Here is a 16,755-nt window from a genome sequence, read left to right as displayed (position 1 = left end):
GAGTGAGCTAACCCAATCACAGAAAGACATACATGGTATGCACTCATTGATAAGTGGCTATTAGCCCAAATGCTTGAATTACCCTAGATCCCTAGAACAAACGAAACTCAAGACGGATGATCAAAATGTGAATGCTTCACTCCTTCTTTAAATGAGGAAAAAGAATACCCTTGGCAGGGAAGGGAGAGGCAAAGATTAAAACAGAGACTGAAGGAACACCCATTCAGAGCCTGCCCCACATGTGGCCCATACATATACAGCCACCCAATTAGACAAGATGGATGAAGCAAAGAAGTGCAGACCGACAGGAGCCGGATGTAGATCGCTCCTGAGAGACACAGCCAGAATACAGCAAATATAGAGGCGAATGCCAGCAGCAAACCACTGAACTGAGAATAGGTCCCCTATTGAAGGAATCAGAGAAAGAACTGGAAGAGCTTGAAGGGGCTCGAGACCCCAAAAGTACAACAATGCCAAGCAACCAGAGCTTCCAGTGACTAAGCCACTACCTAAAGACTATACATGGACTGACCCTGGACTCTGACCCCATAGGTAGCAATGAATATCCTAGTAAGAGCACCAGTGGAAGGGGAAGCCCTGGGTCCTGCTAAGACTGAACCCACAGTGAACTAATCTATGGGGGGAGGGCGGCAATGGGGGGAGGGTTGGGAGGGGAACACCCATAAGGAAGGGGAGGGGGGAGGGGGATGTTTGCCCGGAAACCGGGAAAGGGAATAACACTCGAAATGTATATAAGAAATACTCAAGTTAATAAAAAAAAAAAAACAAGTAAATATTCTCCCTTGACCATATTTTCAATTCCAACTCTTCATGTATTTCATTTTCACATCGATTTCTCATATTTGGAGTTGTCTACATATGCTCACTCTCTCGACTTCCCTTATATTCAACCCTCTGTTCATTGTAATCAGACCTCCCCAACAAAATAGCTGTCGTTATAGGCCACCTACATCTTACTAAGTCTAATGGTTCCTTCCATGCCCTCATCTCCTTTGTCTTGCCAGTACAGTACTCTTCAGCACTGCTGAGCATTCCTTCCATTTTGAAGTGCACCTGACTCTTGCCTTTCTAGAAACTATAGTTGCATGGTTCTGCTCTTAAATACTCAGCTCTTCCCCCTTTTCCTTTGATGTCTGGTCTTCCTTTACTTTTTCAAAAGTATTGGTATTCTCAAGCAATCTTTCCTATACCCTAGTCCCTTTTCATTGTGTGTTCTTTCACTTGGTGAATTCATCCATTATTGTGGAGCACAATGCCTTTCATTTTTGAAGCAGTCCCAAAAGATACCTCACATCCATTAGTGGGCACTCTCCCCACTACTGGTCTTCAGTTTTGACTCCTCAACCAGTTTCATTTCAAACTTTTATCTTTGCAGACACACTCAATTCCCTTACACATTTCTTATTTTTGGTGTCATACCTAAGAAGCCACTGCCTAGTCCAAAGTTTTAAAAATGTGTACTTGTGTTTTCTCCCCCAAAATTATAGACTGATTTTAAAATGTGTGGTTTTGAACCATTTCAGACTAATTTTTGTTGATGTTGTTTAGTAATGGTCTAATTCCACTTTTTTATTCTTTGGCATGAATATATCTAGCCATACATCATTTGTTTAATAGGTTATTCTCAGTCAGAGGGTGAAGCATACTTCTTCTAGGCCCAGATACTTGAAAGGCTGAGGCAGAAGGATCAGTTTCACTCAGATGTTCCAGGCAAGGTTCAGAACATCAGTTGACCTTCCAAAGGACCCAGAGTCAATTCCATGGCTCACAATGGTTTATATTTCCAGTTCCAAATGATCTGACATCTTGACTCCACAGATACTAGGCGCACAAGTGGCACAGACATACCTGTAGGTAAAACACCCATACTCATAAGACAGAAATATAAACACCAAACAAAAATCCTACTCATAGCCAGTTCCTCTCACTACTTTTCTGCTGTCCATTACCTGAGGACTTTGTTCCTTATCATCATTTTTCCTCGTTTACCTCGAAATGACACCTTTGCTAAAATTTCAGCTCTAATCATGTGGCCAAAACCAGTTTGGAGGGTAGGTGAAGAGATAACTGCAGGAAGCGGCCTTGAATACAAGTTGGGTTCTTCAAACGTTTCCTGAAACTCTTAAATGAAATGTCTCCCAGTTTTTTCCCCCACAATCTTACCTGTTCTTATGCTTCTGTCTGGATTGTACAGTGCTTCTTAATCTTGGTTCTATTGCCCTTTGGGCCAGATGATTCTTTACTATTCTGTGGACTGAAGGATGTTTTACAGCATCCTTGGCTTCATACCTACACCGATTACATATAATAACCATGTTTTTGCACAAATGCATACACAGACATACACTCATAATCCAAACTACGATATCTGCAGATATTACCAATTGTTCCTGGCAGGCCACTGCGGAAGCAAAGCTGGTAACAGTTGTCATCCAGGTATTTTTTTAAATTGATATAATTTTAATATAATTTTTATGTATTAAATTCATAAATTATATGTAGTGTATTAACCTAATATATTAAAACATATATCTATACAATGGAGTATTGCTCAACTATTAAAAACAATGATTTCATGAAATTCATAGGCAAATGGATAGAACTAGAAAATATAATCCTCCGTGAGGTAACCCAAACACAAAAACACACACATGTTAGGCATTCACTGATAAGTGGATATTAGGCCAAAATCTTGAATTACCCAAGATACAATCCACAGACCACATGAAGCTCAAGAAGAAAGATGACCAAAGTGCGGATGCATCAGTCCTTCTTTTTTTTTTTTTAAGTTTATCTCATATCTTTTGTGTTTCATTTTTTTCTTTCATATAGAAATAATATATAATTGCTTACACCATAGAGTTGATTTGGAAGCTAAATAAATTAACAAATGCTTAACACTTAAACATAATGATTATTAGACATTGCTATTACCATTACAACTGGTCTGTAGTCACAGTGGATACCACCCCTTTGTGTCCATTTTGAGTCCAGCTCTGGTGACAAGTCCCAGCTTACTAGTTGGGTACAACATGAGGGTGTGTCAAGATTAACTTAGGCTGATTGCGTCCACTCGAAAAACATTCTACACGCTGATTCTTTTCTTTACAGATAATTAGGTCTACTACCTGTCAAGCTATGATCTCATCCTTGTTTAACACTTTTTTGATCAGGATTATGCATACACTTCATGCTTAGAAAGCCTTCAGGACACTTACTGCTGGTGATTGCCAAGGAAACTCCATAGGTATTTTTTTTTTTGTAGGCAAGGTAGTAGAATATTTTATTATTTCATTTATAATTGACGTGATAGGGCTCAGGGTAGGATGGGCAGTATCATCCCTGGTCAGATGGTCTTGAATGGTCTAAGAACTCTGCTAGCAAGATGTAAGGAGCAAGGCAGTGAGTATTCTGTTTCAGAGCCGTGGTGATCTGATAGCACGCATGGGATTGTTTCTATCTTTCTGCACCTGTTGAGGCCCGTTTTTTGACCAACTATATGGTCAATTTTGGAGAAAGTACCATGAGGAGCTGAGAAGAAGGTATATCCTTTTGCTTTAGGATAGAATGTTCTATAAATATCTGTTAAGTCCATTTGGCTCATGACTTCTCTTAGTCTGTCTACGTCTCTGTTTAATTTCTGTTTCCATGATCTGTCCATTGATGAGAGTGGGGTGTTGAAATCTCCCACTATTATTGTGTGAGGTGCAATGTGTGTTTTGAGCTTTAGTAAGGTTTCTTTTACATATGTAGGTGCCCTTGTATTTGGGGCATAGATATTTAGGATTGAGAGTTCATCTTGGTGGATTTTTCCTTTGATGAATATGAAGTGTCCTTCCTTATCTTTTTTGATGACTTTTAATTGAAAATTGATTTTATTTGATATTAGAATGGCTACTCCAACTTGCTTCTTCTGACCATTTGCTTGGAAAGTTGTTTTCCAGCCTTTCACTCTGAGGTAGTGTCTGTCTTTGTCTCTGAGGTGTGTTTCCTGTAGGCAGCAGAATGCAGGGTCCTCGTTGTGTATTCAGTTTGTTAATCTATGTCTTTTTATTGGGGAGTTGAGGCCATTGATGTTGAGAGATATTAAGGAATAGTGATTATTGCTTCCTGTTATATTCATATTTGGATGTGAGGTTATGTTTGTGTGCTTTTCTTCTCTTTGTTTTGTTGCCAAGACGATTAGTTTCTTGCTTCTTCTAGGGTATAGCTTGCCTCCTTATGTTGGGCTTTACCCTTTATTATCCTTTGTAGTGCTGGATTTGTAGAAAGACATTGTGTAAATTTGGTTTTGTCATGGAATATCTTAGTTTCTCCATCTATGTTAATTGAGAGTTTTGCAGGATACAGTAACCTGGGCTGGCATTTGTGTTCTCTTAGGGTCTGTATGACATCTGTCCAGGATCTTCTGGCCTTCATAGTTTCTGGCGAAAAGTCTGGTGTGATTCTGATAGGTCTGCCTTTATATGTTACTTGACCTTTTTCCCTTACTGCTTTTAATATTCTTTCTTTATTTTGTGCGTTTGGTGTTTTGACTATTATGTGACGGGAGGTGTTTCTTTTCTGGTCCAATCTATTTGGTGTTCTGTAGGCTTCTTGTATGCCTATGGGTATCTCTTTTTTTAGGTTAGGGAAGTTTTCTTCTATGATTTTGTTGAAGATATTTACTGGTCCTTTGAGCTGGGAGTCTTCACTCTCTTCTATACCTATTATCCTTAGGTTTGATCTTCTCATTGAGTCCTGGATTTCCTGTATGTTTTGGACCAGTAGCTTTTTCTGCTTTACATTATCTTTGACAGTTGAGTCAATGATTTCTAGGGAATCTTCTGCTCCCGAGATTCTCTCTTCCATCTCTTGTATTCTGTTGGTGAAGCTTCTATCTACAGCTCCTTGTCTCTTCTTTTGATTTTCTATATCCAGGGTTATTTCCATGTGTTCTTTCTTGATTGCGTCTATTTCCACTTTTAATTCCTTCAACTGTTTGATTGTGTTTTCCTGGAATTCTTTCAGGGATTTTTGTGTCTCCTCTGTATGGGTTTCTACTTGTTTATTTATGTTTTCCTGGAATTCTTTCAGGCATTTTTGCGATTCCTCTCTGTAGGCTTCTACTTGTTCTCTAAGGGAGTTCTTCACGTCTTTCTTGAAGTCCTCCAGCATCATGATCAAATATGATTTTGAAACTAGATCTTGCTTTTCTGGTGTGTTTGGATATTCCATGTTTATTTTGGTGGGAGAATTGGGCTCCGATGATGCCATGTAGTCTTGGTTTCTGTTGCTTGGGTTCCTGCGCTTGCCTCTCGCCATCAGATTATCTCTAGTGTTACTTTTTTCTGCTATTTCTGACAGTGGCTAGACTGTCCTATAAGCCTGTGTGTCAGGAGTGCTGTAGACCTCTTTTCCTGTTTTCTTTCAGCCAGTTATGGGGGCAGAGTGTTCTGCTTTCCGGCATGTAGGTTTTCCTATCTACAGGTCTTCAGCTGTTCCTGTAGGCCTGTGTCTGGAGTTCACCAGGCAGGTTTCTTGCAGGGGAAAAGTTGGTCCTACCTGTGGTTCCAAGGCTCAAGTTTGCTCGTGGGGTACTGCCTAAGTCCTCTCCGCGGCGGCAGCAACCGGGAAGATCTGTGCCGCTCTTTCCGGGAGCCTCAGTGCACCAGGGTTCCAGATGGCGTTTGGTGTTTTCCTCTGGGGTCTGGATGTGTGCAGAGTGCAGTCTCTTCTGGTTTCCCAGGCGTGTCTGTCTCTCTGAAGGTTTAGCTCTCCCTCCCACGGGATTTGGGTGCAGAGAACTGTTTATCCGGTCTGTTTCCTTCAGGTTCCGGCGGTGTCTCAGGCGCAGGGGTCCTGCCGCTCCTGGGCCCTCCCCTACGGGAACCCAGAGGCCTTATACAGATTCCTCTTGGGCCAGGGATGTGGGCAGGGGTGGGCAGTGTTGGTGGTCTCCTCCGCTCTGCAGCCTCAGGAGTGCCCACCTGACCAGGCGGTGAGGTCTCTCTCCCACGGGGTTTGGGAGCAGAGAGCTGCTGTGGGCCGGGATCCGCCCCAGGTATTTTTTATCAGTATACCCTTGACTATGATTGACGGTTTCATGAAACCCTGTGTTTCATTTTCTTTTCACTTATTATGATGGTCTTTCAAGTAAAATTTACAAGTAAGAGATTTTTTATTTGTTTGAAGCAAATCAAAGTATATTATTTATATTTGTAATTTCTTCCTCTCCCTTTTCTCTGCTTTACATGTGATCTCTATTTGTCAGACAGTGGAAATCTTGGATTAAATCTCTAATTTCCATCGGCTTAATTTATGTAAATCAGCTATGATTGTCCTATTGATAGTGATCAGAATTGCTAATCCTGTGATAATAGTCATAAGTTTAAGGTGGTCAATAATCAGTGAGAATCTTAGAGAGACTGAAATAAAGGATTTTTACTTTGTTCTTGAAGAGAGGCATGTAATGGAAACAAGCATGCATGTAGTAATTGCTATAAGCTGGGCATGGTGGTTCATAACTTAAATCCCAGTGCATGGGAAGCAGAAGCAAGTGGATCTCTGTGAATTCAAGGCCAGCCTGGTCTACAAAATGAGTTCAAGGCCAGCCTGGTCTACATAGTGAATTCCAGGACAGTCAGAACTACCTACCAAAGCAAAACAATGGGGGTTGGGGATTTAGCTCAGTGGTAGAGCGCTTGCCTAGCAAGCGCAAGGCCCTGGGTTCGGTCCCCAGCTCCGAAAAAAAAAAAGCAAAACAATAAAAAAATGCTACAAACAGCTTCATTATGAACAGGAAAAACAAGGTTAGGGTGACTGGGATACTTTAGATGGAAATAAGACCAAAAATCTTGTGTAGTTCTTGAGATTATCGACCTGCTGAATTAGCAAATCCTGTTGCACACACTATGTTTGGATGTCCATTATGTTAGATAATACATTATTATTATTGTTGTTGTTATTGTTCAAGATATTTTTCTCAGTCATAAACTTCATTATAAAAGCTTGTAAATATTTCGGTCCCCAGCTCCGAAAAAAAAGAACCAAAAAAAAAAAAAAAGCTTGTAAATAAAAAATTCACACACCGAAATTGACTAGGTGCAAAAATCTGTAGCTCTCAATGAACATCTATACAGTTAGAATGGCCCCTTGAAATATAAGCACTGGAGCCTCATATTTCATTTTGTACTTTCACTATGGAATAGATTTTTTTACACAGTTATCCACCACCAATCCTGAAAAACCCATGGCAGGATTAGGACAAGAAAAACAATTAGCTTTCTACCATCTTTCACATGTAGAACCTAGCCATACATAGAGTAAAAATGTACATTTAGCTACTGTATAGCATATAGAAAAGAGAACAAGAAATGCTAAATATTAGGGGGTAAGGAAGGAGTGGATTCAGATAATGGGCATGAATTCTGAAAGGGGACATGCTTTATTATTTAAAGTTGATGTGGCAGGATTTTCTGTTTCATTAGCACTCTGATAGTATGTCTTCTACATTTCACCTTTAATTTTGCCCTTCTGTATTTGTTTCATTTTTGAGACAGGGTTTCAAGTAGCCCCAGCTAGCCTTGAATTGACTATATACTCAAAGATAACCTTGAACTACGTGCTGCTCCTGCTTCTACTTCCCATGCCTGGAAAATTTGATTCTTGCATAAAGGAATCAAATCAATCTTTCATGAATTCAAGCATATGTATTCAGGGTTCATGATCTTTCAGCTGGAAAGTTGAATACAATTACTTTCTTGGAGTCCTAACTCAAAGTTGTGACCTGAAGTCATTGGCTCTGAACAATAACACTCTTTGCTGAATCAGGAAGAAAATGGATATCCACCTGATTTTTTTAATTATTATGTGTATGTGGCTTGTGTATACCACAGCATTCGTATGGAGGCGAGAAGGTAACCATGTAGTCGTTTCTCTTTTTCCACCTTTCCTCATATACCAGATCTCAAACTCAAATCATCTGGCTTTTGAGGGAAGAGCTTGTACCCATTCAACAATCTCACCAGCCCAGAACATTCTTTGTAAAAGGATGATTACTGTGTTCTAGGTAAACACAGCATTAAAGCACAATTTCACTTTCTGTTTTTAACAACTCCATGCTTTTTGCAATAGGTGAAAAGACAGAGGACTGAGAGGGAAAATACTTAACATCATCAACTACTAAGTGGCAGACTTAGGATCCCAACCCTGCGAATTTAGTTCCAAGTTGGTACCCTTACCTAGGGTACACTATCGTATCTTTCCATTTCCTTTATTCAGGTTGCTAGAAATCAACTTGTGAGTTTCTTCATCCTCAGTGAATCGAGCATCTCTAGCTACTTCACATTGGAGCTCTCCCACAAACAAGTGTGTTCTCCTTTGGGGCTTGACTTCTAGGATCTCTCAGATTCCACACTTCTCCTGCCACCCAGCCAGAATTAGCCTCTCTTTTGGGAAGGAGGACAATCTGTCAGTTTTTTCTGGCCAATATAGCATACTCTACATTCATCAGTGAATTTTACTGGATTTTTTTTCAGCATCTTTAAAATAGTAAACAACAACAATAATAATAGTTACAAAATTAAAGGAATTTTTAATCACAAGGTTTTTCTAGATGGGTTCCCTGAGGTATCTCCCAAACTCTCCCTCTAGTGGCTTCCCACATAAATTGTATCTAAGTGTGACTTCCTAGATTCATAAAAGCTTTTGACCAGGTCCTGTGAGGATGCTTTTGGGTTAGTTAAGGAACTTTCTGTGTACCTAGAAGACTCCTCTAACAGTTCTCACACTGTACTCTTCAAATTCATGCTGAGTACACCAACGTAATACAGGACAAAAACTTCATGATCATCTCAACAGACTCAGAAAAGGCATTTGAAAAAATTCAATTCCTGTTTTCTTGATGAAAAGCTCTTGACAAACTATAAATAGGACAGAACTTTTCCCCATGATTAAGGGCATCTCTGAAAGTCCCACAACTACTATCATCAATAGTGAAGACTGAAAACTTTGCTCTGAGATCACTAGATGTTTATATCCAACATTGTACTGGAAGTTTCAATCAGGGCAGTTAAACAAGAGGAAATAAAAATAATTCAGATTGGAAAATAACAGTTAAATTATCATTTTATAAGTGCTATGATTTTGAGAAAGAGATATACATATATGCACATATAGATAGATAGATATAGATATACCCTAAGGAGTCCACCAAAAGGACTATGGAGATGAACAGGTCAGCAAACCTGCAGAGTAGAAAGTCAATACCCATAACTGTATTTTTACACACTAATGATAAAATCCAAGATATAATTGAGAAAGCATCTATGAGCAGGATTTAAATGGAAAGATGGGAAGGAGCGAAAAATAAAAGGAAAAGAGGTGAGATAAATAGCACTTAATATTACTTGAAAAAGACATAAAGAATCATTATTTTACATTTACTTAAAATTATATTTATGTATATAAGTGTATATTATGCTTATATATAATACATATTTAAATGAAGTTACATCACTTAGGGTATATATATTTCCCCAGAAGCCATAAACTATCTAACAAAACCCCAATACTAGGTATGAGAAACATCTTTATAAGTTGTCCCTCAGAGGAGACCAAGAGACTCTGAGAGCAGTAGAAACCATTGGTATTGCCCTTGGTTGTTTCCGAGAAGCTGAAGGTAAATCTCTATTGCTGAAGATACTACACGCTCTGGACACAGAATTTCAGGGATTTGCCACACACACGCCCCTCAAAACAAACAACACCTCTTCCTTCATGGTACCAGAGGTGAGATGTAAGCTGTTAAAAGAGGAGAGCATCCAACAGTCTTACCCAGCTGGAGTGCAGTTGTATGACAAGACTTTTCCTGGGAAGATGCCGCACATATTTCTACTCAGGAAGTCCATGACAGACCAAAGGACTGATACCATTGAAGTTCAACTTGGTAAACCAACCAAAGAGTTTTATTGGGGTTACTTACAGGAATAGAAATGATCAAAAACAGTTACATCACCAAAGCCTACCCAGCATAGGTGACAGCTCACCAAAGCTGAGCTGCACTGCACACCTGGCAGTCAGCTCAACAAGTTGAAGCATGTCCATTCCAAGTGACTCATTTGTTTGAAACCTCTTCAAAGCAGCTCAACTGGTTTCAGTCTTTTTTCAGCTTGGCTGTACTGGAGTGACTCAGCAGCAGCTTGCCTTGTTTGTTCTTGCAAAGTGAATCTGATCAGTTTCAGGTACTTCCTGGGGCTATTTAAAGTTGTTTACCCTCTTGCTAAAAAGTTTTCCTGCCAGGTGGAATGTTTCATTATTGGTTACTCAATACTAAGTGGTTCAGCTCCAGAAACAATCACATTCAGGCAACACTGAGTGGACTCAGCAAATTGTACTTATGTGTTTATTCTCTTATATGTATACTTAACAATGGTGAGGGGGGAGCCATGAATTTGAGCAGAAGGGGAGGAGGGCATGGGAAAGGGAAGAGAAAGGAGGAGGAAATGATATAATTATATTTTAACTAAATTTAATTTTTTAAAAGAAAACAACTGTGTTCATAATAACACCATTGTTATCCAAAACCAAATCACTAGCCTTAAAATCCTTTACATGCAAACAGCATTACACAGACTCATCAGGCTATATTTATGTGTATTCCTATAATTTAACAATAATAACTAAAGAAAAAGAAGCCACAGATTTGAGAACAAACAGGGGTAGTGTGGTGTTTTGAATATGCTTGGCCTCATAAGAAGTGACATTATTTAGATGTGTGACCTTGTTGGAATAGGTGTGGCCTTGGAGGAAGTGTGTCACTGTGTAGGCAGTCGTTGGAGGTTCCTAATGCTCAAACTCCACCAGTGCATAAGAGAGAGCCTCCGCCTGGCTCCCTGCAGAAGAGTCCCTTCCTGGTTGCCTTCAGAACAAGAGATGAAACTCTCAGCTCCTTCTCTAGCACCATGCCTGCCTGGATGCTGCCTTGCTTCCAGCCATGATGATTATGAACATCTGAAACCATAAGCCAGCCCCAATTAAATGTTTTCCTTAATAAGAGTTGCCTTTGTCAGGTGTCTCTTCATAGCAATGAAACCCAAAGACAGCTAGGAAAGCATTGAAAGGGTTAGCAGGAAAGGCAAAATGATATGATTACATTTTAATTAAACAAAAGAAAACAGTTACTTAAAATAATTTAAAATGTTAGAAAAACAATATCATTCACATTGAACTATATGTTAGAAAAAATTCCTATAAAAATTCGTTTGCTTTTTTTTTCAGACAAAACTGACAAAATGATCATAAAATTTATGTGAAAATGCAATAGAATAGCCAAAATTTCTTTAATAGAACAAAATTGAGATATTCACACTTCCTCATTACAAACTTACTCTGAGATATAATTAACAATCCCGAAGTAACTTTCATTGCTTCTTGACCTTTTGGCTAAGATCAAGTGCAGAAGTAACTTTCACATTTGTAAACAATGGATTTTTAATTGATATTTAAATTATATATTCATTTTATTTTATGTATCATTCCAGCCTCAGCCTAAAGTATTATTAAGTCACCAGTCTTTTGAAGAATGTGACAGAGACCATCAAACAACAGAAAATGTTGTCAATGCTATTGAAAGAATCATGGGTATGGAAGTATAAGCAGCAGCGTTATATAAGCAATGTCACCCTTCACGAAGGAAGAAGGTCAGTAGAAAACATTTCAAATTAAAATAAACAGCCATTCTATTTAGAGCTAAGGAATAAATTCCTTCCAATTAGAATTATTTAAAGATTAAATTATTAGGGGTGGAGAGGCATAGGATAGAATGGAGTGAGGCCGAAGGATTTCCTCATTCATCAAAATCTCTTCTGGATATTTTATGGCCTGAGTTAGTGTTCTCATGTTCCCTTGATGACTACTGAAAATTTCCATTTATTTAACTTTATGTCCCAGAAACAGAGTCATAGAGACCAAGTGACGGTTTTGTAACAGGAAGCTTCACTTTGGAGGACAAATCTTATCTAATTCATTCCTAAAGAACATTGCACTCTTGACCTCCTTATGATCTAGCTAGTAATCTGGTCACTGTCTTCAAAATTAAGATGGCAACAAAATATGTGATTTGCATTCATCATTTAATGGCCTGTTAGAAAGAAAAGAACGCCAGAAGGATTGCTTCTCAGGAAGAAATGTAACTGAAAGGTGTTGAAGGATTTGCAGACCTAGTGTTGTATTCTGTAATAGACTTTTCAAGAAGAGTATGCTGCAAGAACATTTTCTAGTGCATTCTTTGCCTGTGAATGCAAACTTGACTCCAAAGCACCCTCTACCAGCACCAAAATCTTTGTGAAACTCTTTTTACCTCCCCTACAGATTGGCACTAAACATACTAACGTCCTTCTCTAACACTTCAATTCTAGTCTGTGCTAATGACACGGCTGTCTGGGCAGGTCTGTGAGAAACTGCATGGCATTTTCACCATGTTGTGCATGGTATTCTGTGAGACAGAAAAGACCTGCTGGGTTATTTTTGCTGTTGCTGTTGTTGTTGTTGTTGCTGATGCTGCGGTTGTTGTTGTTTTGTAATTACTATTCTATCCAATCCCATAAGTACATTCTTCTTGTTTTTCATTGTCATTACTATTTTATCCTTCATTTCCAGACAGGGTCGCACTATGTTGGCTTGGGACTCACTAAGCCCAAAATGTTCTCCAATTTACATTTACCCTGTCTTGGTTTTCTGAGTATTGGGGTTGTATATTCAGGCCACTATGCCCAGTTGCTCATAACTACACTCTTGTTATCTCTAAATTCAGTAAAGAGATCAACCATCTTCTCTTCGATTATATAAATAATAAGTCTGCCCAGACACAATGTAGAGATTCCTTTCAGTATGTTTTCAGGTTCATTGTTGTCTCTATGAAACTGCTAGTGCTCAATCCGCTCCAGAAAGGACTCACTACACACAGTTCCACTTACTGGACCGGATGTGGAATAGGTAGCAAGCAGACATCTTCTCTCAGTCTCGTTAGGAAACAGTGACATGGTCACAGAAACCTTAAATTAAATGTAAAACTTAAAACAAGAAAGGGAAAAGTACTCACTCGGGATATTTAAAGGATTTGTGTCCAGCTGCAAGGACAACCTCAGTTGTTCTAGGCAAAAAGTATGATCATAAAACCTGACGTTTAAAGTCTTTCCGGGGGGGAAAAAAGCTTCAGTGTTTGATTTCTTCTGACTCAGATTTTATTTACTATTTCACAAAGGACATGTTTCCCTGCTGTGGTTGGGATAGAACCCAAAGCCTTATATATGTTTGGCAAGTGCTTTACCACTGAGCCTCATCCCCAGCCCAAAGAACACTTTTGTAACAATGTGCTCTTGGGAACTAACCCATAACACTGTTAAATGTATCAAATGTTCTCAGAGAGTGAGCCCCACCACCACTGAGCAAGAGTAGGTATCAGGGGGGCCTTCAAGATGGCTCAGAAGGTAAATGTGTCTATCGGTAAGCCTTGCATGCACGCGCGCGTGCGTGCGAACACACACACGCTCACACACACACAAATAAATAAAAACAAACTCAAAGAGTAGGTATCAGATAAATGATATGCAATCAGTATGAAAGTACAAGTAATTTTGAGACATAGCCTAATAAGTATCAGTTCACATCTCTATAAAATGTAAATCAACATATTGTGTTGTTAAGTTGCATCAAAAGAACCCACATATATTATCCCTTACCCTTTCCTATTTTGCAGTGGTTCCCAAATACTTGGGTAAAAGAAATGTCTACTGAACTCAATTGAAATGCAGATTTCTGCAGCCTACCCTTAAGATATTCTCATTCAGGGTACATTTACAGTTCCAAGTCTACAATATGGGGATCAATACATTGTATTGTTAAGTCAAACAAAGGATCCTGTATACTAGCTATAAAATATTCAAGTAGCTCTATAAAAATGAGAACTCTCTGATATTATACATTTGACCTGAATTAAGATTAGATTTTATTAGCAATAATTCTACTTGTCATCTTAGACTTTAGAGACACTTTTCATCTAATTACTTTAATATTCAGTCTATTTTATGAAACTTCAGAGAGAATTTTAAATAATTCCACTTTTCTAAATTTTCAATCATGAGTAAGAGCCACTAAAATGATTTCACTGGAGCTGGTGGCACATGCCTGTAATGCCAGCACATAGGAAGCACAGGCAGTAGGATTGCAAGTTCAAGACCAGCCTGAGGTTCACAATCAAACTATATCTCAAGCAAACAAAGATTCAATTGTTTGCCTCACTTTTCCCTCTCTTATTTTCAGTGAGTCCAATAAATTCAAAGTCCTAAGCAAGGGCTAAAATACTTAGTAAAAACCGTAATTGCAGCGGGTGAGCTAGGCTTCCTAAAAGAACACCCACTGAGGAAGGTTAATGTTACACTCAAGGTGAAGAATATACAGATAATATGTAGAGGGTTCATAATTTTATTTACCAAAAGTGCATGCCATAAATTTATGTATGACATGATAATATTTCCTTAAGTGTATTTAAGGGAATTGAAGATTCATATTCTTGACCTATACCTGAAGACTGCACTTATCATGATTTTTATATTTTGTGTAGGTGAAAAAAACTCAAATGGGGGAAAACAAATTCTACAATGAAAAAAATATATAGAGAAGTAAATATATGAGTGTTATAGCACATCCTTAAGAAATTCTGACTCTGTGGATGTGGAGAAGGACACAGGAATTGATATTTAATGTGTGCTCTCATTGATCTGACTGCATGCGAGCAGTCCAAGAAACTCAAGTTAACAAATACTAAATAAACATTATTTTCTGGGCATTTAGGATAGGCACTATTAGCACAATAATGAATTGTACTCAATGAATGAAAATATTTTAGCAGTTATCTCAGGCACCAACTTGATATGACTTGCACAAACAATAAATATGCAATAAATGTCTGTTGAATGAACAAATAAATAGCTGAATGAATGCATTCTTAGATGAGATCAGACAAGAAAACATAATACAGCATTATTACTACTAATTTAGAGATATTTGTGACAGAGAAGAGAAAAAAGGTAATCTTTATTTGGGATCTACTTTGTCGCAATGGTGTCAACTTTCTACTATGTCACCCAGGAGGAAAAGCAGTTAATTCAGTTTAGAGACAACAGAGAATGCACCTACAAGAAAAGCTACATGCATTGATTCTCAGAGGACTGGGAATGTGTGTGAGGAGCCAAAAGGATTGCCTGTTAGCCCTTACAGGGATGTAGGAATTTGGAAAATTAGCCAGGCAGAAGGCATAGATCAAAACACAGTGACAAATACAAGCATAGAAAACTGGGATGAAAGCCTGAAGAACCCACAAATATGTCTTAGCTACTTTTAAATGGCAGTGCTGGATCACCAACTGTCTTAGTTAGGGTTTACTGCTGAGAACAGATACCATGACCAAAGCAAGTCTTATAAAGACAACATTTAATTGGGGCTGGCTTACAGGTTCAGAGGTTCAGTCCATTATCATCAAGGCACCATGGCAGCATCCAAGCAGGCATGCAACCTGAAGAGATGGGTTCTACATCATGTTCCAAAGGCAAACAAGAGAAGACTGGCTCCCACATGGCTAGAAGGGTCCCAAAACCCACCCCCACAGTGACATACTTCCTCCAAGGCCACACTTTTTTTTTTGGAAAAAAAGTATATATTTAGAATTAACCATCTGGACTCACTTTAGGTGATCTCAATCTTGTTGGCAACATCTAGAGCGTCGTAATCAGGAGCCAAGCGAACATACTCCTTCTTCTCTCGGTCAGGCCGTATCAGAGTATTGACTTTGGCCACATCAATGTCATATCATAGAGTTTCTTCACGGCCTGTTTGATCTGGTGCTTGTTGTCTTTGACATCCACAATGAACACAAGCGTGTTGTTGTCCTCTATTTTCTTCATAGCTGACTCGGTGGTCAGTGGGAGTTTGATGATAGATAGCATAGTGGTCAAGCTTGTTTCTCCTGGGTGCACTCTTTCCAGGATATTTTGGCTGCCTCCGGAGCCGCAGCGTCTTGGGCCGCCTGAAAGTGGGTGACATTTGGATCTTCTTCTTTTTGTGGCTGTGGACACCTTTCAGCACTGCCTTCTTCACTTTCAAGGCCTTCGCTTTGGCTTCGGCTTTGGGAGGGGCATGAGCTTCCTTCTTCGCTTTTGGCGCCATCTTCACAAGGCCACACTCTTAGTGCTACTTCCTGGGTCAAGCATGTTCAAAACATCACACCAACTTATAAAAGAAAGCACTTAATTTAGGGGCTCACAGTTTCAAAGGATAGTAAAGTCCACAAGCAGCACGACAGGAAGCATGGCAGCAGGCCAGCAGGCATGATGCTTGAGCAATAGCTGAGATAACAGCCAGAGGCAAGGGTGTGTGTGGAGGGGGAGATGTGTTAACTAGGAATGATGTAGGCCTCTGAAATCTCAAAGCCCACTCTTAGGGGCACACCTTCTCCAACAAGGCCACACCTTTTAATCCCTCCCAAACACTTCTATCAACGAGAGGCCAAACATTCAAATATATATGAGCCTATGGGCCGGCCATTCTCATTCAAACCACCACACTAAGTGTCAACAATAGAATTTTATAACAAGTGCAGCGGCCTCCCTATTGGACGAGGAAATATATCCTCACACACAACACACATATTTATACACACATACACATTAATATACATACATGCATATACATATGTAT

General features: G+C 39.1%; 1 pseudogene; it reads right to left on the bottom strand.

Moving 5' to 3' along the window:
- Positions 1–15,744: 15,744 nt before the first annotated feature.
- Rpl23a-ps9 (ribosomal protein L23a, pseudogene 9) lies at positions 15,745–16,224 on the bottom strand (annotated as a pseudogene).
- Positions 16,225–16,755: the final 531 nt, after the last annotated feature.

The sequence above is a fragment of the Rattus norvegicus genome, chromosome X (assembly GCF_021556685.1).
Source record: "Rattus norvegicus strain SHRSP/BbbUtx chromosome X, alternate assembly SHRSP_T2T, whole genome shotgun sequence".
Classification (NCBI taxonomy): Eukaryota; Metazoa; Chordata; class Mammalia; order Rodentia; family Muridae; genus Rattus; species Rattus norvegicus.
Note: the sequence above shows the minus strand (reverse complement) of the source record. Positions and strands in the feature narration are given on the sequence as shown.